Below are 19,111 nucleotides of genomic sequence, written 5' to 3' on the forward strand. Positions count from 1 at the left end.
ATCCAGGTGGGTCTTTCTGCAATCTTGACAGCGGTGGGTGTGGCGAGTAGGACTTGGAATGGTCCCTCCCACCGGGGTGAAGACCACGTCTTTCTCTTGATCACTTTGATGAAAACCCAGTCGCCTGGTTTCGCTGAGTCATCCTGTGGGGATAAAGGAGTGGAGGGCAGTAAATTTGCATTTGAGACTTCTTTCATTTGCATGGTTTTGATCATGTAGTCAGCTAAAGTTAGCTCTTCTGTGGCTATGTCTAGATCATGTGAGAACAGAGGGAGCCTGTATGCTCTGCCATGAATGATCTCATAAGGGGTTAAACCCTTGCTACAGGCCGTAATCCTCATATAGAGTTTTACCAAATCTAGAAATTCAGGCCATGGTCTTCCTGTTTCTGCCATGCATTTGGTTAGTCTATTTTTAATTGTTCCATTTGTCCTTTCAACAAGGCCAGCGCTCGATGGATGATAGGAACAATGATTTTTTAATGTAATCTGCAAATGTTCAGCCATTTTGTTAATGACTGAATTGACAAATTGTGGCCCATTGTCGCTGTAAATGGTCTCTGGGATGCCATAGTTGGGAATGATGGTCTTGCAGATAGCCTTTGCTACTGTTATAGCATCTGCATTTTTTGCTGGGACTATTTCTGTCCACCTTGAAAAGGAATCGATTAGGACTAAACAGTATTTGTACAGTCCACACCTGTTTAGTTCTATGAAGTCCATATGCAACATTTGAAACGGGTATGTTGGTTCCGGGAATTTTCCTCTTTTAGGCCTTACGTTCCCTTGTGGATTATTTCTTATGCATACTTCACATGCTCTACAAAAAAGGTTTTGAGTACAAATTGAAACCATATGTTGTAAAGTGTTGTGATATTAGCTCCTGCATCCCCCCTGTCGACACATGAGTACTTCCATGTGTCGAAATCGCAGCTGCTTTAAAAAGGGATTTAGGGAGAACAGGCTTATCATTTACAACGTATATGTCTTTGTCTGTCAGTTGTGCACCTTTAGCTATCCACATTTTCTGTTCCTGTTTAGGGGCTAAATGTTGCATATCATGCAGAATCTGTGTATTTATTAGTTCCTCCTTATCTGACGGCAAGCTCAGAAATAGATCTGAGGTTCCATATTTGCCTGTAGCAGCTTCCTTTGCTATTTTATCTGCTAGGGCATTGCCCAGTGATACCAAGTCTTTCCTCCGTGTGTGTGGCTCGCATTTGCAAATTGCAAGCTTTGTGGGCAACATTACTGCCTGGAGGAGCTGGATTAGAAGTTGTGCATGTGTTATTTGTTTTCCTGTTGAAGTTATCATTCCACGCCTTTCCCATTGTTTTGCAAAATAAAAAACTGTTGAAAATGCATACTGGCTGTCTGTGTATACAGTCAGGTCTTGTCCATCTGCTAGAGTGCATGCTCTGGTCAGTGCAATGATTTCAGCTGCTTGGGCTGAGAAATGCGAAGGAAGCGTTGCCGCTTCTATCACTGTATCTGGGTTTTCCACTACAGCATAACCTGTCTGCGTTTTTCCTATTGGTGTTCTTGAGCAAGATCCATCTACAAACCACATTTTACCTGAGGTGAGTGGTGTGTCTGACAGATCTGCTCTGGGTAGCTGCAGTTGTTCAGTTTCCTCTACACAATTATGAGGTATACCATCATTTGGTGTAGGGAATAAAGTAGCTGGATTTAATATAGTGCAGCGTTTAATGGTTATGTGTGGCTGTGACAGCAACAGAGCTGTGTAGGACAAATGCCTGGCTGGAGACAGCATATTCATTTTACTTTGAAGTAGCAACACATCAACAGCATGTGGTACAAACAGGTCTGTGGGATGGAACAAGATAACATCTGCTGACGATTCTACTGCCATTGCGGCGGCACATATAGCCTGAACACATGGTGGCAAAGCTCTAGCTACAGGGTCAAGTCTTTTGGAATAGAAAGCTATTGGTAGCCATTTCATACCGTGTTGTTGAGTCAGCACTGATGTCATAAACCCATCTTTACAGTCCACTGTTTGCATAAACCTTTTGTTATAATCAGGTAGGATCAAATTTGTTGTTTGAACCAATGCCATTTTCAATTTTGTGAATGCTTCTTCCGCTTCTGGTGTCCATGTCCAGCTAATAGCTGTCCATGAGCTACCTCTATCAGTGGTTGAGCCATTTCAGCATAGAATGGAACCCATGCTCTGCAGTAATTACATAGTCCTGAGAAAGACATAAGTTGTTTCTTTGTGACAGGTCGCGGTGTGTCTAATATAGCTTGTTTCCTGCCCTGTTGTACTGCTCTTCCCTTTGCTGAGAGTGTATGACCAAGATAATTCACTTCTGGTTTTACCCATTGTAACTTCTGTTTGCTGACTTTATTTCCTGTCTGGCCTAGGTGTTGCAGAAGGCGGAGGGAATCCTGTCTGCATGCTTCCTTTGTTTCTGAAGCAATTAAAATATCATCAACGTAGACCAGTACTTGACTCTCAGATGAAGGTGTGAAACCAGCCATACAATTCATGATAGCCTGTGTGAAAATGGTTGGGCTATCGGTAAAACCTTGTGGTAATCTGGTATAGGTGTACCCCTGACCCTTATAGGTGAATGCGAACCAATATTGAGAATCATCAGCAACAGGAATAGAGAAAAATGCATTACTTAAATCAATCACTGTAAAATGAGTCCTATTTGGCTGCAATGAATTTAGTAATGTGTGCGGATCAGGAACATTTGGTGCTCTGGTCTGCACTGCATCATTTACAGCTCTCAAATCCTGGATCATTCTCCACTTTGATGCCTCTGCTTTTTGAACTGGGAATATAGGTGTATTACATGGAGAGTCATTACATTTCCTAATTATTCCTGCTTTTAATAGGTCTTTAATGACTGGTTCAATGCCTATAGAAGCTTCAGGCTTCAGAGGATACTGTTTTACTCTGGGTCTGTAAGAAGATATCGGTTTAATTTCCACAGGTGGAATGGCTGTAATCAGACCAACATCTGTCGGGCCCGTGGCCCACACAACAGGATCTACATTCTTCAAATCTTTTTCATCCTCTTCTGAAAATGCAATTGTTGCTGTCTGTCATTCTAGGGCATGGATTTTTGGGGTAGCTGTAAATAACATGCAAAATTTATGTGTGTACATGTCACAGCTTGGGCTGTATTCGCAACTTGGAGCTTCCCATCCCATTTCACAAGGCTTATAATCAGTTGCTGTGACAGCTATTTTTAGCTTCGGACCAGTGTCTTTTCACTGAATATGTTCTGGTTTCAAAAGTGACACGTGGGGTATTGACCCTCCTCTATACATGTTTTTTAGATTTGTAGGTAAGATTACTGTGGCACCTGCAAATGATCTGTGATCAGAATATATATAGTCAATGGACACTGGAACGGACGGCTGGTTTAGGAACTCCTCACTATATTCACTATCTGTACATGGTGAAACTTTCATTGTGACATGTAATTTGGTGTACTGCATTTCATCTTGTAAATCAGAAATGGTGGATTTTGCAAATTTGATCAGATCTGCAGTTTCTCGGTCACAGAGGGAGTGTGGGAAATCAAGTGAATAGTAAACGGCTTCATCATCCTCTGTGAGTAAGAGGTGTGGCACTCTGGCTGCTGTCATCCCATCTTTTAGTGGGAACACAGCTATGCCCAGGGCTGACATTAAGTCCCTTCCCAGGAGATTTACAGGACAGTGTGGTGAATAGACAACTGGTGCTGAAATCACGCTGCCTGTTTCTGGATCTTTAACCTTTAGTGGTAGGGTCATGTGTTCCAAGTATGTCTGACCATTAGCTGTTTTGACCCAAATTGACTGTTTTCCAGTGGTCAGGCCTTTAACTTTGTGTCTTAAAACGGATGTACAGGCGCCAGAATCACACAAAAAGGTTACTTTTTGTTCATTAACAATTAAATCTATTAATGTTTTTTCTTTTAAGTGACTCAATGATTCGACTGCTGTAAAAACATCCAAGAGATCATGCCTGTCTTCAACATTTAGTCATGCGCTCTGTTCTGGCCTCGGTCCTTTTTTCTTTTTAGGACATTCTTTGGCCCAGTGGCCTTTTTCTCCACAATACCAGCAGGCATTAGGGTCGCCAGACCAGCGGGGAGGATTTTTGGATGCTGATCCTCTACCTCTCCCCCTGAAATTTCCTCTGCGTCCACCTCGGCCTCGATAGGGCAGGTGGTTCTGATAGAAGAATTCTGATTCTTCCACGCAGTCCGAGTCTGCCCAAAAAACTCCAGCTGACCCTGTTGGAGTTTTAGGTTTCTTTACAATTTTAGCAGCATGTCTAGCCCATTGCATTACAGTGGAAACACTAGCTGTGTCTACCTCTACATTGTGTTTCCAAATCCATTCACTGATTTTGGATTCCATTCCATTTAAAAGGGCAGTTTTTAATTGTTGTTGGTAGGGGCCTGCGTCTTGGTCGTCTGCGGGAATTCCACTGTGAACTCTAAATTCTTTTTCAAATCTCACCCTAAAGTCATCAACATCCTCACCCAATTTTTGTTTTATCCCTGCCAAACGTCCATAATCAGCTCTTCTCCTAAATGTTGTTCTACATCGGTCCCATAAAGTGTTTAGTTGAGCCAAATATGGACCTCTTAATTGTCCATCATTTGGGTATTGGAAAACTTCCCCTTGATTAGTTCTACCTGTGTAATCTCCCCTCACTCTTCCCCATAAACGAGGGATGGAGCACTGGAAAGCTTCTCCTGCCTCCCTACCATTTAATCTATATGAGTGTATTACTCCTTCCATGTCTCTGATCCAGGATTCTACATCCTCTTGTGGATCAGGGATTCCCTCAACAGCTTCTCTGCACTCTCTGTTTGACCAAGGTCGAAACACGTACATGTGTTGATTATTTGGTCCGTCGGCATTTGGATTAGGGACCTGAATCATGGGATAATTGCCCATTATCGGGTCGTCACCTTCCTCGTCTGAGTATTTGTCGCGTGTTAGTTCAGTCATTTTGTCTGGGACAGCCTGCGGCTGGACTGTCATTCGTCTTGTCTTTTGTCTAGTGTGCTGAGAGACCGGAGAATAGGGTGGGGGCACGCTGGCTTCAGCTCTAGCTGCGGCCTGTAATTCCCTCGTGGGATATAGACTGGAATGCTCAAGTTGTGCTTGAACTGCTTCTCCATTCACTCCGTCAAGTCCTTGTGGTGCCACGTTATTTTGTCTCTGTCTTTGTCGTCCTTGTCCTTCATTGTCCTCTGGTTTGACAAAACAAATTGTACCAGTCATTTTATTTTGCTGTGCTTTTCGGTCCTCTCTAGCTTTTAGTCCAGCTATGCGTCGTTTTTCAGCCTCTTTTAACCATAACTTCGCACATCCCAATTCTTTTTCCTTTTCTTCTTTTTTCTTTCCTTTTTTCATAATCACACTAGCCTCAAGTTTGGCAACTACATTTTTCCACTGATCTACTTTAAGGTGACCAGTCACACCATACTTTTTGTTCCATTTTGTCAACCATTTGATACTGTCTGGAAAGTTATTTAACATATACTTTTCATCTCCTGATACTTTGTCAGTAACACTTTGACGGCCCCCCATTTTAATCAATTTGGTCCAACTGTCAAATCCTAGGGATTTCTAAAGTTGGAATGTTTCTTTAGTGGGATAACGACTTTCTGTGGTAATTCCTGCTTCGACCAGTTTACTGGTGAGGAATTCTTGCCTGTGCTTCCACAGAAATTCGTTATTTGTTCCCACTATGTTACATGCAGCACAATACCGAGTGATACGTGCTACCATTCACACCACGGAATTTTCTTAACACAACGAGGTGTATTTACGTCTACAAGTACATCTGTAGACCGAATTCCTATTATTTGGAATTCACAACAAGGACTCCGCCGCCCTTACCCGGGTACCCTTTTTCTGGGGACTGAAATACCCCAACCACGCGGCCAACGAAGAGATCTCACCAAGTCTCCGAGAGATTCCTCTTGAAGATTCCGTCAATCGTCACCGCCGAGAGGTGCTGAACTGGACTTCGCCGGCCTGGTGGATGAACGTCGCTCCCCAGGACTTTCTTCAGGCGTCCTTTGACCCCTGCCGTGCACGGATTCGGCGTCTTCAACACTCCTCGGATCAGCGAGCAGATTTTCAGGAAATCCCGGACGAGCCCCCAAAAATGTTGGGTTGACAACATTTATCTGAAATCAATCTCGGAGACGGTAGGTCTTTCTTGGCTTGGCGTTTTCTCCTGCGCAGAAGGGCGCATCACAGACACACAGCAAGTGTGGCTGGGACCCGCGCCTTGCTCTGAGTTTCAGCCGTGCTTTTATTGAGAGAGAAACAAAGGGGCAAGTGTACATGGTCGAATAGGTTTCCAGACAGGAAAAACATTCCATAGCTATATCCATTACCACAGAACACAGGGGGTACTCTTATGGACGGGGCAGTATGGACGTCTCATGACCATTAGTTCAACAAAGACGTTGTCTTTAGTGCCTCTGGGAATATTGCTGTGCCGTACTCATGACCTTTGTCTGCTTCAGCCGTCCCATGACAATCACATGATCTGCACATGTCTAGCTAACTGTGGGGCTTATTGTATAGCGCGGCTAATGACTGCCATATGCCCCCAAGTCATTTTCACGAGGCCAGATACTGCGGAGAATCTTGCACACAAAAGTAGTTACATAGAATCCAATGATAAAAAGTATATCATTTCCAACAAACTCAATCTCTCAGATTTAGCTTGCATTTAGAATTTTGTATAATCTTATAACACAACCAATCAATTATTCCTATTAAATGTAGCATTGCAAAATATTAAATTCACAATTTAGCGTCTTCCAATTCCCGAAAGCATGTTCTGTCGATATATATATATTTTTTTTCTTGTTCGAATGTCTCATGTAGGCTCGACACTTAACATGCACTAGTGTGGATTAGTTTCTGCTCGCAAACAGATTTCTCTCTTATCCTCTCCTTTTTATCTGTCAAAATTGCTTCTGTTCTGCGGTGTAAATTGAATAGACAACAGTCTAGCAAATTTCTTTATACTAAAAGTTTAGCCAATCTTCATCAATTTAACACATACGCACACACATGCACAGCTCTCGCGTGCGGAAGGTAGGTCCCCGCACCAATGATTCGTCACAGGCTGGCCATTTCCTGTGGTCGATCATGAGCTGGTCCCTCCCATGCACACGAGGACAGCACATTCTAATTTTATTTATCTATCTTCTAGAAGCAAGTTGCTTTTCTTTACCACTTGATTTGCATATTTTAACTTTAGTGTAACACAATTTGATCTCTAGTCATTTGTAATTTGCCACCTCAAAAATATTATTATTATTATTATTATTAAACTCCTCTTGCCCCTCGCTTGAGCCGCGGCTTGAGCTGCGGCCTTGCACCTGCTCACTGGGGCCTTATTGTCTCCTGGTCTGACAAACACTTGTGACCTCATCAGTTTTCATCTTTCTAGCTTTTGTCTCTTGAATTCGTTCTCATCTCTTTGTGAAGCTTTCAACCGCACTCTAGCACTTCTACCACTTCAGCATGTATTGCATGCAATTAAGAAATCTACTTGCCATAAACTTCTCATCTCAAAGAAGAGCAGAGCAAGAGATTTACCGTTCTTATTTCCCATCTTAATTTTAGTAGTTTATGGTTTTACAATTTTTTTTCAAATTTTTTTCTTTGAGGATCCTCAATGCAGGTTTAAATTGACCTTTCAACAAATTACTAGCCTGTATTAATGCCGTGGATCAATGCTAGAACTGCTATTTAGTCAATTTATCCTACCAGTCACACACTCAATCACACAAACTCCAGCGCTTTTTTTTTTTAGGCCTCATGGCTCGGACAAACCAAAGCCGTATCTCATAGCTCGGACAAACCAAAGCCGTATCTCATAGCTCGGACAAACCAAAGCCGTATCTCATAGCTCGGACAAACCAAAGCCGTATCTCATAGCTCGGACAAACCAAAGCCGTATCTCATAGCTCGGACAAACCAAAGCCGTATCTCATAGCTCGGACATACCAAAGCCATATCTCTCGTGCACCTGTGGTTTTTTTACGCGTTTCACAAACAGCAACACAATCACACAACTTCAGGCCTTTAACTTACTTGTCCCCTGGTTCGTTGCACTGCCGGGTCCCGTCAATCCACCTCTGTCAGACGAAGTCAGACCTAAGATGCTGGCCCAGCGAAGAATTCTCTTCCCAGGACTTTCTTTTCCAGGTCCTCTAAATGGACGCTGGCTTGTCGACAATGCAGCACGTCCTCCTTCGTCAGCCAGATAGCGGGTATGAGGGATCCCGGGTTTCGGCACCAAAATGTTAGAGATTTGCTCACTCCAACTTATTTTGCAAGAACCACACGGGAGACAAGTAAGTCCTTTTAGACACCTGCAGGTGGAGAACTCCCACGTTGAAGGAGTAAAGTCTGAAACTCTCCCAACTGCAAGGACATATTTATTAAGAGAAAGAGTGGGGGCAAGAGTAGACTGAATAGGAAGCCCTTGTGCTCTAGTCAAAACATATCAGGGGGTGTTTTACGACCTTGTATAGAATGGGATTCATTACCGGTTGCATTCCAACATAATCATACAATAAGGATACTCTGTAAAACCCTAACAAATAGCACTTTAGCCAACTTCTCAGTAAGTAGTACATGTAATGTATGTGCCAGCGTAGTGGCCAACCATCATCATTATCATCATTTCATCATTTCATTTATTGAGCAATAAATGTAATAAACAAAATATACAATTGTAAACTGAAAGGTTGGTGCTCATAAGGAGTTAGCTGAAGCAAAGAACTTTCTAATATAACATAACAATAAATGATTGGAGATATTTCGGTTTAACCAAATATTAACAAGCATTCATAAATCAAAAATAAAGTAAAATCCAGGGTAACATCAAAATAAGGAGAAAGCGATACCTCTTTGTTAAGGACAATAGAATATACGATTGTTTGATTGTCCGTGATTACCGTTTTATTATACATATATTGATATGCTTCGTTGTACTTGGTCCAGTCAGACTATGTATTGGTACATTTAAGCAATTAATTATGTTTAAGACACTTTTAAACTGATATACAGTGATCCCTTGCCACTTTGCACTTCACGTATTGCGGCTTCGCTATGTCGCTGATTTATAAATGATGGGAGAACGGCGTTCAAATACATGCTGATAGCGCAGCCATGGCTGTGAGCAATGTGCTGACTGAGGACAAGCGCAGCAGGCGCGACAGCCAGATGTGCACAAAGGAAAAGCACCGGGGTGCAGACGTCGGGACAGCGGCAATATGCACTGATAGCACACCTGTGAGTAATGTGCGTCACTGCGGACGTGAATGAGGGCAAGCGCAGGGAACAGCACCAACTGTAATGATTCGACAGTACAGCCAAGTGCAGAGCGACTGGACTTCATTGTGAAAGGGGAAGGGAACGATGGAGGGCTGGAGCGGTGGACAAACGAGGATGTACTCGTCGAGCATGGGTGGTCGGATGGCGAGCCGGGGGAAAGAGCACTCGACTGGGCTTCTCGTGAGCGTGGACGGGCTGCTGACAGGAGGCTTCTGAATCGGACGACTGCTGCTGCAAAAGTAGGACAGGACTGACAGATCATGAACCGAATCACAGGGAAATGGGGAGTCAAGCTTTCAGGGACCGATGCATACAAGGACATAGCGAGACAAACTGAAAAAGGGTGTTGCACTGGCCGCGCTAATATAGCGCTCCTGATAAGCCAGTGCCAGGTGACGGTGATTACGATGATAGGGGGGCAAGGCCAAGCGGCCGGTGGCGCCCACTCGTGACAGAATCCCCCCACAAGGGACGGCCCCCGACGTCCCCAGGAGGCACCAAGCCCCCCAACCCACCGGAACGGGCGGGATTGTTCAATACTCCGTAGACACGTCCGACGCAGCGACAGGTGCGGGGGGCGAAGACGTCGAGCCCGGGGATTGGTGCTGTACGGGAACCTCCCTCTCACCTGCGTGAAGCTGGGCCCCCACCCCACACAAAATTTAAGGAAAATAGTCTGTTTGTGCTTCGTTTGTGCCGTAAACATTTTTGTTTGTGTAGCAACGGTTCTCTAGTTATGAAAGATTATTTTATAGGTCATCCAGAGTTCACCCTGCCCCCATCTGCTCAAAATGAACCTAAAATGGTACTGTTCGTTTGTGCTTCGTTTGTGCTGGTTTGTGCTGCAAAAACTTTCATTTGCGCTGCTACGGTTTCGTGGATATTACACATTTATTTTATAGCGATGACGTCACCCAGCCCCCGTCTTCCTCCAAATGGACCCAAAATGGTACCGTTCGTTTGTGCTTCGTTTGTGCTGGTATGTGCTGCAACATTTTTCGTTTGTGCTGCTACGGTTTTTTTAGTTATGAAAGATTATTTTATAGGTCATCCAGAGTTCACCCAGCCCCCCATCTGCTCCAAATGAACCCAAAATGTTACCGTTCGTTTGTGCTTCATTTGTGCTGGTTTGTGCCGCAAAAACTTTCGTTTGTGCTACTACGATTTCGTAGATATTTAACATTTATTTTATAATAATAATAATATAATAATTCATTGAATTTGTATAGCGCTTTTCAAAACCCCAAAGACGCTTACAGGGAACAAGGCAAAGACATACAGGAGGGGAGGGGGACAGGGAAGAGACAGTGGGATAAAATTAAGAAGAGGAAGCCAGTTATGGGTAGGAAAGGTCATAGGCTTGAGAGAAGAGGTAAGTTTTTAGACGGGACTTAAACATGGGGAGTGTGGGTGAGTCACAGACAGACTGAGGGAGAGAGTTCCAGAGTCGGGGTGATGCGCAGGAGAAGGCTCTGTCGCCGAGGGATTTGAGCTTAGATTTTGGGACTCAGACGTGAAGTATTGGAGGATCTGAGGGGACGGTTGGGGCAGTAGGGGACAAGGAGGTCGGATAGGTAAGTGGGAGCCATGTGGTGAAGGAATTTGAAGGTGAGGAGGAGTATATTGAAGATGATACGCTCCTTAATGGGGAGCCAGTGAAGAGAGTGGAGAACAGGAGTGATGTGTTTACGGGACCGGGTGTGGGTAAGGAGGCGGGCAGCAGAGTTTTGGACTAGTTGAAGTCTATGGCGTGAGTGAGCAGTGATTCCAGTGAGAAGGGAGTTGCAGTAGTCAAGCCGGGATGAGATGAAGGCGTGGATGAGGGATTCAGCGGCAGGGAGAGAGAGGCAATGCCGGATTTTGGCGATGCGTCGGAGGTGGAAGTAAGAGGCCTTAACAACTGAGGTAACATGAGGAGGTGGAAGGACAGTGCAGGGTCGAAAATAACGCCAAGGTTGCGTGCCAGAGGGGAGCGAGTGATGCTTGAGGAGTCAATGGTGAGTGTGATGGATCCAGTTTTATCAACGGAGGATTTAGTGCCTATGAGGAGGAGCTCTGTTTTGTCACTGTTGAGTTTGAGAAAGTTGTGGGTCAGCCATGTTTTTATTGTAGAGATGAAGGTTTCAAAGTGGGTGGGGGAGGGTTTTGGGTTGGTGTGGTGCGTATATAGATCTGGGTGTCATCAGCGTAGCAGTGGAATTCCAGATTGAGTTTGCGGATGACATTACCAAGGGGAAAGAGGTAACAGATGAATAGGAGGGGGCCAAGAACTAGCGATGACGTCACCCAGCCCCCCATTTTCCTCCAAATGGACCCAAAATGGTACCGTTCGTTTGTGCTTCGTTTGTGCTGGTTTGTGCTGCAAAAATTTTCGTTTGTGCTGCTACGGTTTCGTAGATATTACACATTTAATTTATAGCGATGACGTCACTCAGCCCCCATTTAACTCCAAATGGACCCAAAATTGTACCGATTGTGTGTGCCGCAAAAAATTTTGTTTGCGCTCAGCGAATCATTCAATTTGTCATTTATTTAATATTAATATATTTTCTAGAGATGTCAAATCCTTGCTCCATGGATCGTTAATTAACCAATTGTTTATGCCATTGCAATTTTTCATTATTAAAATCATGCATCTTCATTAACCCCCTGTCCTGTATTTTATTCTAACAATTTTTCACTTGACATCCTGATAACTCATCAATTCTTCCACGTATTATCCAACTAATTACCATGCAAAGTGACCTCTGCAGGCCGGTAAGATATATCGCAACAGGGTGACGAAAAACTAAGACGTGCAACTTTTTCAAGCGACAAGTGCACAACTATCTCCGAAGATTTAATAATGAATAGTGAATGACAGAAAGCGTTTTTTTCTGGGAAGTGACCATCGACCAATGTAAGTAAAAAAAAAAACGAGTTCATACAATATAGAATTAAAAACACCCCAGGTAGTCTGAATAGCTAGTTAGCTAACATTGTCGTATTAGACGCGTGTAATTTGCACAGACCAAGAAAACTAAATTTCTAAAGAAAGCATGTTCATACATTTTGATGTCAAAATATTTTTCCCTTTGCATCATTTTTCCGTCCATGCATTGCAATTATAATGAACACGCATGTGTAATTTTAATTATTCAAGCACTGAATCCTGATTATATTAATTGCCCTACAACTAGATGCCCAAACAACCAGCACTAGACAATGATTTAATTGTTGCAGTTCTCTGCTCATCAAAAGCGGCCATACTTGAAAATGGTAACATAACCACTCCAAGCGCTACTATGTGGACAGATCTGAGTGACCAGTTGGAAAAGAAGATGTCTGCAAAAGCTGGTGGTGGGTTGGCTCCGATGGTGGGGGAAGATGCTGGTCCGACCTGGCAGATCCAAATGCTCTGTGAGGGTCTGCTGGGAACGTCTGGCAGAATCCCCTGTCAGGAAGAATCCCCTGTCAGGAAGAGCTTCAACTCCCACCTCCGGCAGAGCTTTTCCCACGTCCCGGGGGAGGCGGGGGACATTGAGTCTGAGTGGACCATGTTCCGCGCCTCCATTGTTGAGGCGACCGACCGGACCTGTGGCCGTAAGGTCGTTGGTGCCTGTCGTGGCGGCAATCCCCGAACCCGCTGGTGGACACCAGCGTTAAGGGATGCCGTCAAGCTGAAGGAGTCCTATCGGGCCGTTTTGGCCTGCGGGACTCCGGAGGCAGCTGACAGGTACCGGCCAAGCGGAACACGGCTTCGGCGGTTGCTGAGGCAAAACCCGGGCGTGGGAGGAGTTTGGCGAGGCCATGGAGAATGACTTCCGGACGGCTTTGAGGAAATTCTGGTCCACCATCCGGCGTCTCAGGAGGGGGAAACTGCAACGTCAACACTGTTTACGGTGGGGATGGCGTGCTGCTGACCTCAACTCGGGACATCGTGAGTCGGTGGGGAGAATACTTCGAAGACCTCCTCAATTCCACTTACACGCCTTCCATTGTGGAAGCAGGGCCTGGAGACTCTGAGGCGGACTCTCCAATCTCTGGGGTCAAAGTCACCGAGGTAGTTAAAAAACAGCTCGGTGGCAAGGCCCCATGGGTGGATGAGATCCGCCCGTTGTTCTTAAAGGCTCTGGATGTTGTGGGGCTGCCATGGCCGACACGCCTCTACAACATTGCGTGGACATCGGGGACAGTGCCTCTGGATTGGCAGACTGGGGTGGTGGTTCCCCTCTTTAAGAAGGGGGACCGGAGGGTGTGTTCCAATTACAAGGGAATCACACTCCTCAGCCTCACCGGTAAGGTCTTTTCAGGGGTGCTGGAGAGGAGAGTCTGTCGAGAGGTCGAACCTCGGATTCAGGAGGAGCAGTGTGGCTTTCGTCCTGGCCGTGGAACCGTGGACCAGCTCTCCACCCTCGGCAGGATCCTCGAGGATGCATGGGAGTTTGCCCAACCAGTCCACATGTGTTTTGTGGACTTGGAGAAGGCGTTCGACCGTGTCCCTCGGGAGGTTCTGTGGAGGGTGCTTCGGGAGTACGGGGTGCCGAGCCGACTGGTAAGCCGGCCCTGTATCACCGATGCCAGAGTTTGGTCCGCATTTCCGGTAGTAAGTTGGATTCGTTCCCAGTGAGGGCTGAACTCCGCCAAGGCTGCCCCTTGTTACCGATTCTGTTCATAATTTTTATGGACAGAATTTCTAGGTGGAGCCGAGGCATTGAGGGGGTCAGGTTTGGGGACCTCTGCATCGCGTCTCTGCTCTTTGCAGACGACGTGGTGCTTCAGGCCGTGATCTGCAGCTCTCACTGGAGCGGTTCGCAGCCGCGTGTGAAGCGGTCGGGATGAGGGGTCAGCACCTCCAAATCCGAGTCCATGGTCCTCGGTCGGAAAAGGGTGGAATGCCCTCCCCGGTTCGACGATGAGATCCTGCCCCAAGTGGAGGGGGTTCAAGTATCTTGGGGCCTTGTTCACGAGTGAGGGCAGGATGGCGCGTGAGATCGACAGGTGGATTGGTGCAGTGTCGGCAGTAATGCGGACTCTGTACCGGTCCGTCGTGCTAAAGAGAGAGCTGAGCCAAAAGGCAAAGCTCTCAATTTACTGGTCGATTTACGCTCCTACCCTCACCTATGGTCACGAACTATGGGTCGTGACCGAAAGAACGAGATCCCGGATACAAGCGGCTGAAATGAGTTTTCTCCGCAGGATGTCCAGGCTCTCCCTTAGAGATAGGGTGAGAAGCTCGGTCATCCGGGAGAGACTCGGAGTAGGGTCACTACTCCTCCACGTTGAGAGGAGCTAGATGAGGTGGCTCGGGCATCTCATCAGGATGCCTCCTTGACGCCTCTCTGGGGAGGTGTTCCTGGCATGTCCCACCGGTAGGAGACCCCGGGGACGACCCAGGACGCGCTGGAGAGACTATGTCTCTCAGCTGGCCTGGGAACGCCTTGGGATCCCCTGCCGTGAACTGGATGAAGTGGCTGGGGAGAGGGAAGTCTGGGAGTCCCTCCTAAAGCTGTTGCCCCCGCGACCCGACCCCGGATAAGCGGAAGACGGATGGATGGATGGATGGATTCCTTTTGACAAGTGGATGGAATTTATTCTGGAAAAGGCTAAATACAAAGATAAGAACTGTCAAATCCAATGAAAGAGAATATTAAGCCTGGCACCTGGACCTACATCACAAATGAACAAATTTGGAAAATGGTTAAAATGCCTTGCACATTTGTTTTTAAAAGAGCCAAGGTCTATCCATTGGTCTCAAATAATTATATCGAAATCAGAGGATACTGCAAGGAGTGTCATGGCCTTCTCAACATTAATTGTGACCAAGAGCCAGAAATTAACAGCCCAATAATATTGAACTGTTTCATTAAGAACAGTGATGACTCCCTACACACTGGTAGCTCAAAGCGGTTTCTATCTGGATAGTTGCGTGTGCAGGTAGCCAAGGAACTTTGTGAGGGCAGGATGGAACCACATGTATGGCGAGCATCACAGGCAAATAAACTGATGGACTTCGGAGACTCTGAGCCAAGCCACCTGCCAAATTTGGCCACCCTGCGCAAGGCAAAGCAAGAGAAAAATGATTTGGCATGTGACAAAAATTCAATTTTCTCATTGCAGATGTTGAAATACAGTGCACCTCACAGTGACAGCATCAAAGACATTGGACTTGACAATTTTTTCTGTCGCTATTGGAGTCAAACCCAAATGCACGTTTACAAGAGCTTAAAGAAATCTCACCCAATATTATGTGTTGATGCAACTGGCTCAATAGTTAAAAAACTGATGAGACCGAATGGCATGTATGGCCATATCTTCCTGTATCAGGGTGTGTCCCAGTCGTGCAGATGCTGTCAGAGAAGGATGATGTTCATGCTATCACACGGTGGCTGAAGGAATGCACCTATTCCTAAAGAAGAATTGAGTGACTTTTCTCTGGCGATTCTTGGAGCTCTAGTCAAGGCTTTTACCCCTCATCCTGAAGAGCTACATCCATGAGTGCTTTAACATTTCACGTGGGAATCAACCTGGACATCTACCCCCATGTTTTGTCAGGGTAGATGTAGCACACAGCATTAAGATGATCTGCCAACGGGACTGCCTGAAAAACAAAAGACCTTGGTGTTAAGGATTTCTGTGTCAGATCAATAGCACAGCTTCTTAAGTCACAATGTTTGCAACATGCAAAAGAACTTCTTCGTGCTATCCCCATTGTGGCACTGAGTGAAACAGAGGGTAATGACAATTCTGGAGCCCCTATCCCATCAGAATAGTGCAAGAAATACTTGACAGCGCAAATCGCAGAAGAATTTGTCCCCATTTCAGATGAGGAATTTAAGGGACAAGAACCAGGTGATGCATTAAATCAGCACATCCAGACTAATGTCCGACAGTGGGTGACAGAAATATGTGAGGAGAGCAGGTCACTTGCCATGGCTGATGGGGATCGAGACAATATCCACTTCCTCCCTGAGATTATTCCCCACATAACAAGACTTGGAAGTTACTTGCCACTCTGGACAGCAATAATGGTCCCTCTCTTTAAAAGCACCAGCATCACTGCAAGTTCCGCAGCTGTTGAAGCAGAGTTCAAAAACATAAAAAAGGCCTTTTCAAGCATGAAAGCCTACCCATTCGTGTGGACCGGTTTGTTGCTCGTCATCTTTCCTTCATTGAGGGAAACGTGGATTTGGATTTGCTCTGCAAAACAAAAAAGTGAAAAGGATGTGTGTGATGCCACGACTGTCAAAGAACGGTACAATTTTGGGTCCATTTGGAGGAAAATGGGGGGCTGGGTGACGTCATCGCTATAAATTAAATGTGTAATATGTACGAAACCGTAGCAGCGCAAACAAAATTTTTTGCAGCACAAACCAGCACAAACAAAGCACAAACAAACGGTACCATTTTGGGTCCATTTGGAGGAAAATGGGGGGGCGAGGTGACGTCATCGCTGTAAAATAAATGTGTAATATCTACGAAACAGTAGTAGCACAAACTAAATTTTTTGGGGCACAAACCAGAACAAACGAAGCACAAACGAACGGTACTATTTTGGGTTCATTTGGGGCAGATGGGGGGATGGGTAAACTCTGGTTGACCTATAAAATAATCTTTAATAACTAAAAAACCGTAGCAGCACAAATGAAAAATTTTGCAGCACAAACGAACTGTACCATTTTGGGTAAATTTGGAGGAAAATGGGGGGCTGGCTAACGTCATCGCTATAAAATAAATGTGTAATATCTACGAAACCGTAGCAGCACAAACGAAAATTTTTGCTGCACAAACGAAGCACAAACAAACGGTACCATTTTGGGTCCATTTGGAGGAAAATGGGGGGCTGGGTGACGTCATCGCTATAAAATAAAGTCAAAGTCAAAGTCTCCTTTATTGTCAATTCCTCCGCATGTCAAGACACACAAAGAGATCGAAATTACGTTTCTCACTATCCCAGGGTGACAAGACAGAGTTTACAACGCACATACAAGTAAACAGCACAGGAAAAATAAAACAAGAAGTCAACATCAATGAACAATAAGAGTGATAGCACGCTAGCCGCTCCCGATGCACAGCAGAGTCCGGTAAGATGACAGTCAACCAGGCCACTGTGAACACGAGCACCCAGCAGGCACGCACTGTTCGGTTCGTGGATCCTATCAGGCGAACGCAACCCATCTTGTCGTCCCGCGAACGAACGTACGCCAGGAGAATGGAAGGCACGGCTGGGCGAGCTGGGTTGGCCGCAAGCCTGGCCCGACGTCTCCGTTTCCCACTATCCCACGGTGACAAGACATAGTACACAATATATACATACACGTAAACAACACAAAAAGTAAAAACAAGAAGGTACAAACAATGAATAAATGAGAGCGATGAATAAATAATAAACAAACTAATAAGATAATAGATAAAAGGAGCAAAAATTGAGCAAATGTGCATACAGCAGACAGTCAGAATATAGTGCAAAAGTACAGGACGTTACGCAGGAGGGGGGAGAGAGTTCAGGATCCTAACAGCCTGGAGTATAAAGCTGTTGGTGAGGCTGGCGGTGCGGGAGCGCAGGCTCCTGTACCTCTTCCCAGAGGCCAGAAGATCAAACAAAGAGTGAGCGGGGTGACTCACATTACACACAATCGTGGTCGCCTTGCGGGTGAGATGGGAGGTGTAAATGTCCTTCAGGGAGGGGAGTGAAGCACCAATAATCTTACCAGCTGTGGTCACTATGCGCTGTTGTATTCAGTGCAGCTACCAGGAATCTGGTGCTGGTCACTCTCTCCACCACAGCACCGTAGATGTTCAGTGGCAGGTGTTGGGTGCAACCCTTCCGGGAGTCAACACCAATCTCCTAGGTCTTGTTGACGTTCAGCAGGAGGTTGTCCCTGCACCACGTGGCCAGAAGGTCGACCTCCGACCTGTATTGAGTCTCGTCGCCCTCGATGATGAGACCCACCAGAGTCGTGTCGTCGGCATATTTCAGCACGCGGTTGCTGCTGTAAGTTGCAGTGCAGTCATGTGTCAGCAGGGTGAAGAGCAGCGGACTGAGCACGCAGCCTTGGGGGGCCCCTGTGCTCAGCGTGATGCCGGGGGAGATATTGTCGCCAACACGTACTACCTGAGGCCTCTGACAGAGAAAGCCCAGTAGCCAGTTGCAGAGGTAGGTACTGAGGCCCAACTTGTCGAGTTTGCAGATGAGTCGCTGTGGTACAATGGTGTTGAATGCAGAACTGAAGTCCACAAACAGCAATCTCACATACGAGTCCCTTCTCTCCAGGTGGGTGAGGGTTGAGTGTAGGGCAGAGCAGATGGCATCCTCAGAGGACCGTTTGGCTCGGTACGCAAACTGGAAGGGGTCTATGGTGGGGGGGAGAATGGACCTCATGTGCTCCATGACAAGCCGCTCAAAGCTCTTCATGATGATGGGTGTCAGTGCCACGGGGCGGTAGTCATTGAAGCAGGATGGAGCAGGTTTCTTCGGCACAGGTACGATGGTGGCAGCCTTGAAACATGATGAAACGATGGCCAGCTGCAGGGAAATGTTAAGGATGTCCGTGAAGACACCCATCAGCTCCCCAGCGCAGTCCTTCAGCGCTCGACCAGGGATGTTGTCTGGGCCCGCCGCCTTATGGGTGTTGATAGCGGCAAGCGTCCTCTTCACGCTATCGGCAGAGGACAGGGGCTGCTCGTGTGAGGGGGAGGGATCTTCAGCGGGCAAGTGCTTTTCTGAGTGTCGAAGCGAGCAAAGAAGCGGTTCTGGTCGTTGAGCAGACGGATGTTGC

General features: G+C 46.1%; 1 protein-coding gene across 3 annotated transcripts in view; it reads left to right on the top strand.

Annotated features, from left to right (window-relative positions):
• Positions 1 to 19,111, top strand: part of sntb2 (syntrophin, beta 2) — a 180,702-nt gene that overhangs the window by 23,376 nt on the left and 138,215 nt on the right. The gene's annotated exons all lie outside the window — the stretch shown is intronic.

Source organism: Syngnathus floridae, chromosome 6 (assembly GCF_059516105.1).
Source record: "Syngnathus floridae isolate MCC-2025c chromosome 6, RoL_Sflo_1.0, whole genome shotgun sequence".
In the NCBI taxonomy this organism is placed as follows: domain Eukaryota; kingdom Metazoa; phylum Chordata; class Actinopteri; order Syngnathiformes; family Syngnathidae; genus Syngnathus; species Syngnathus floridae.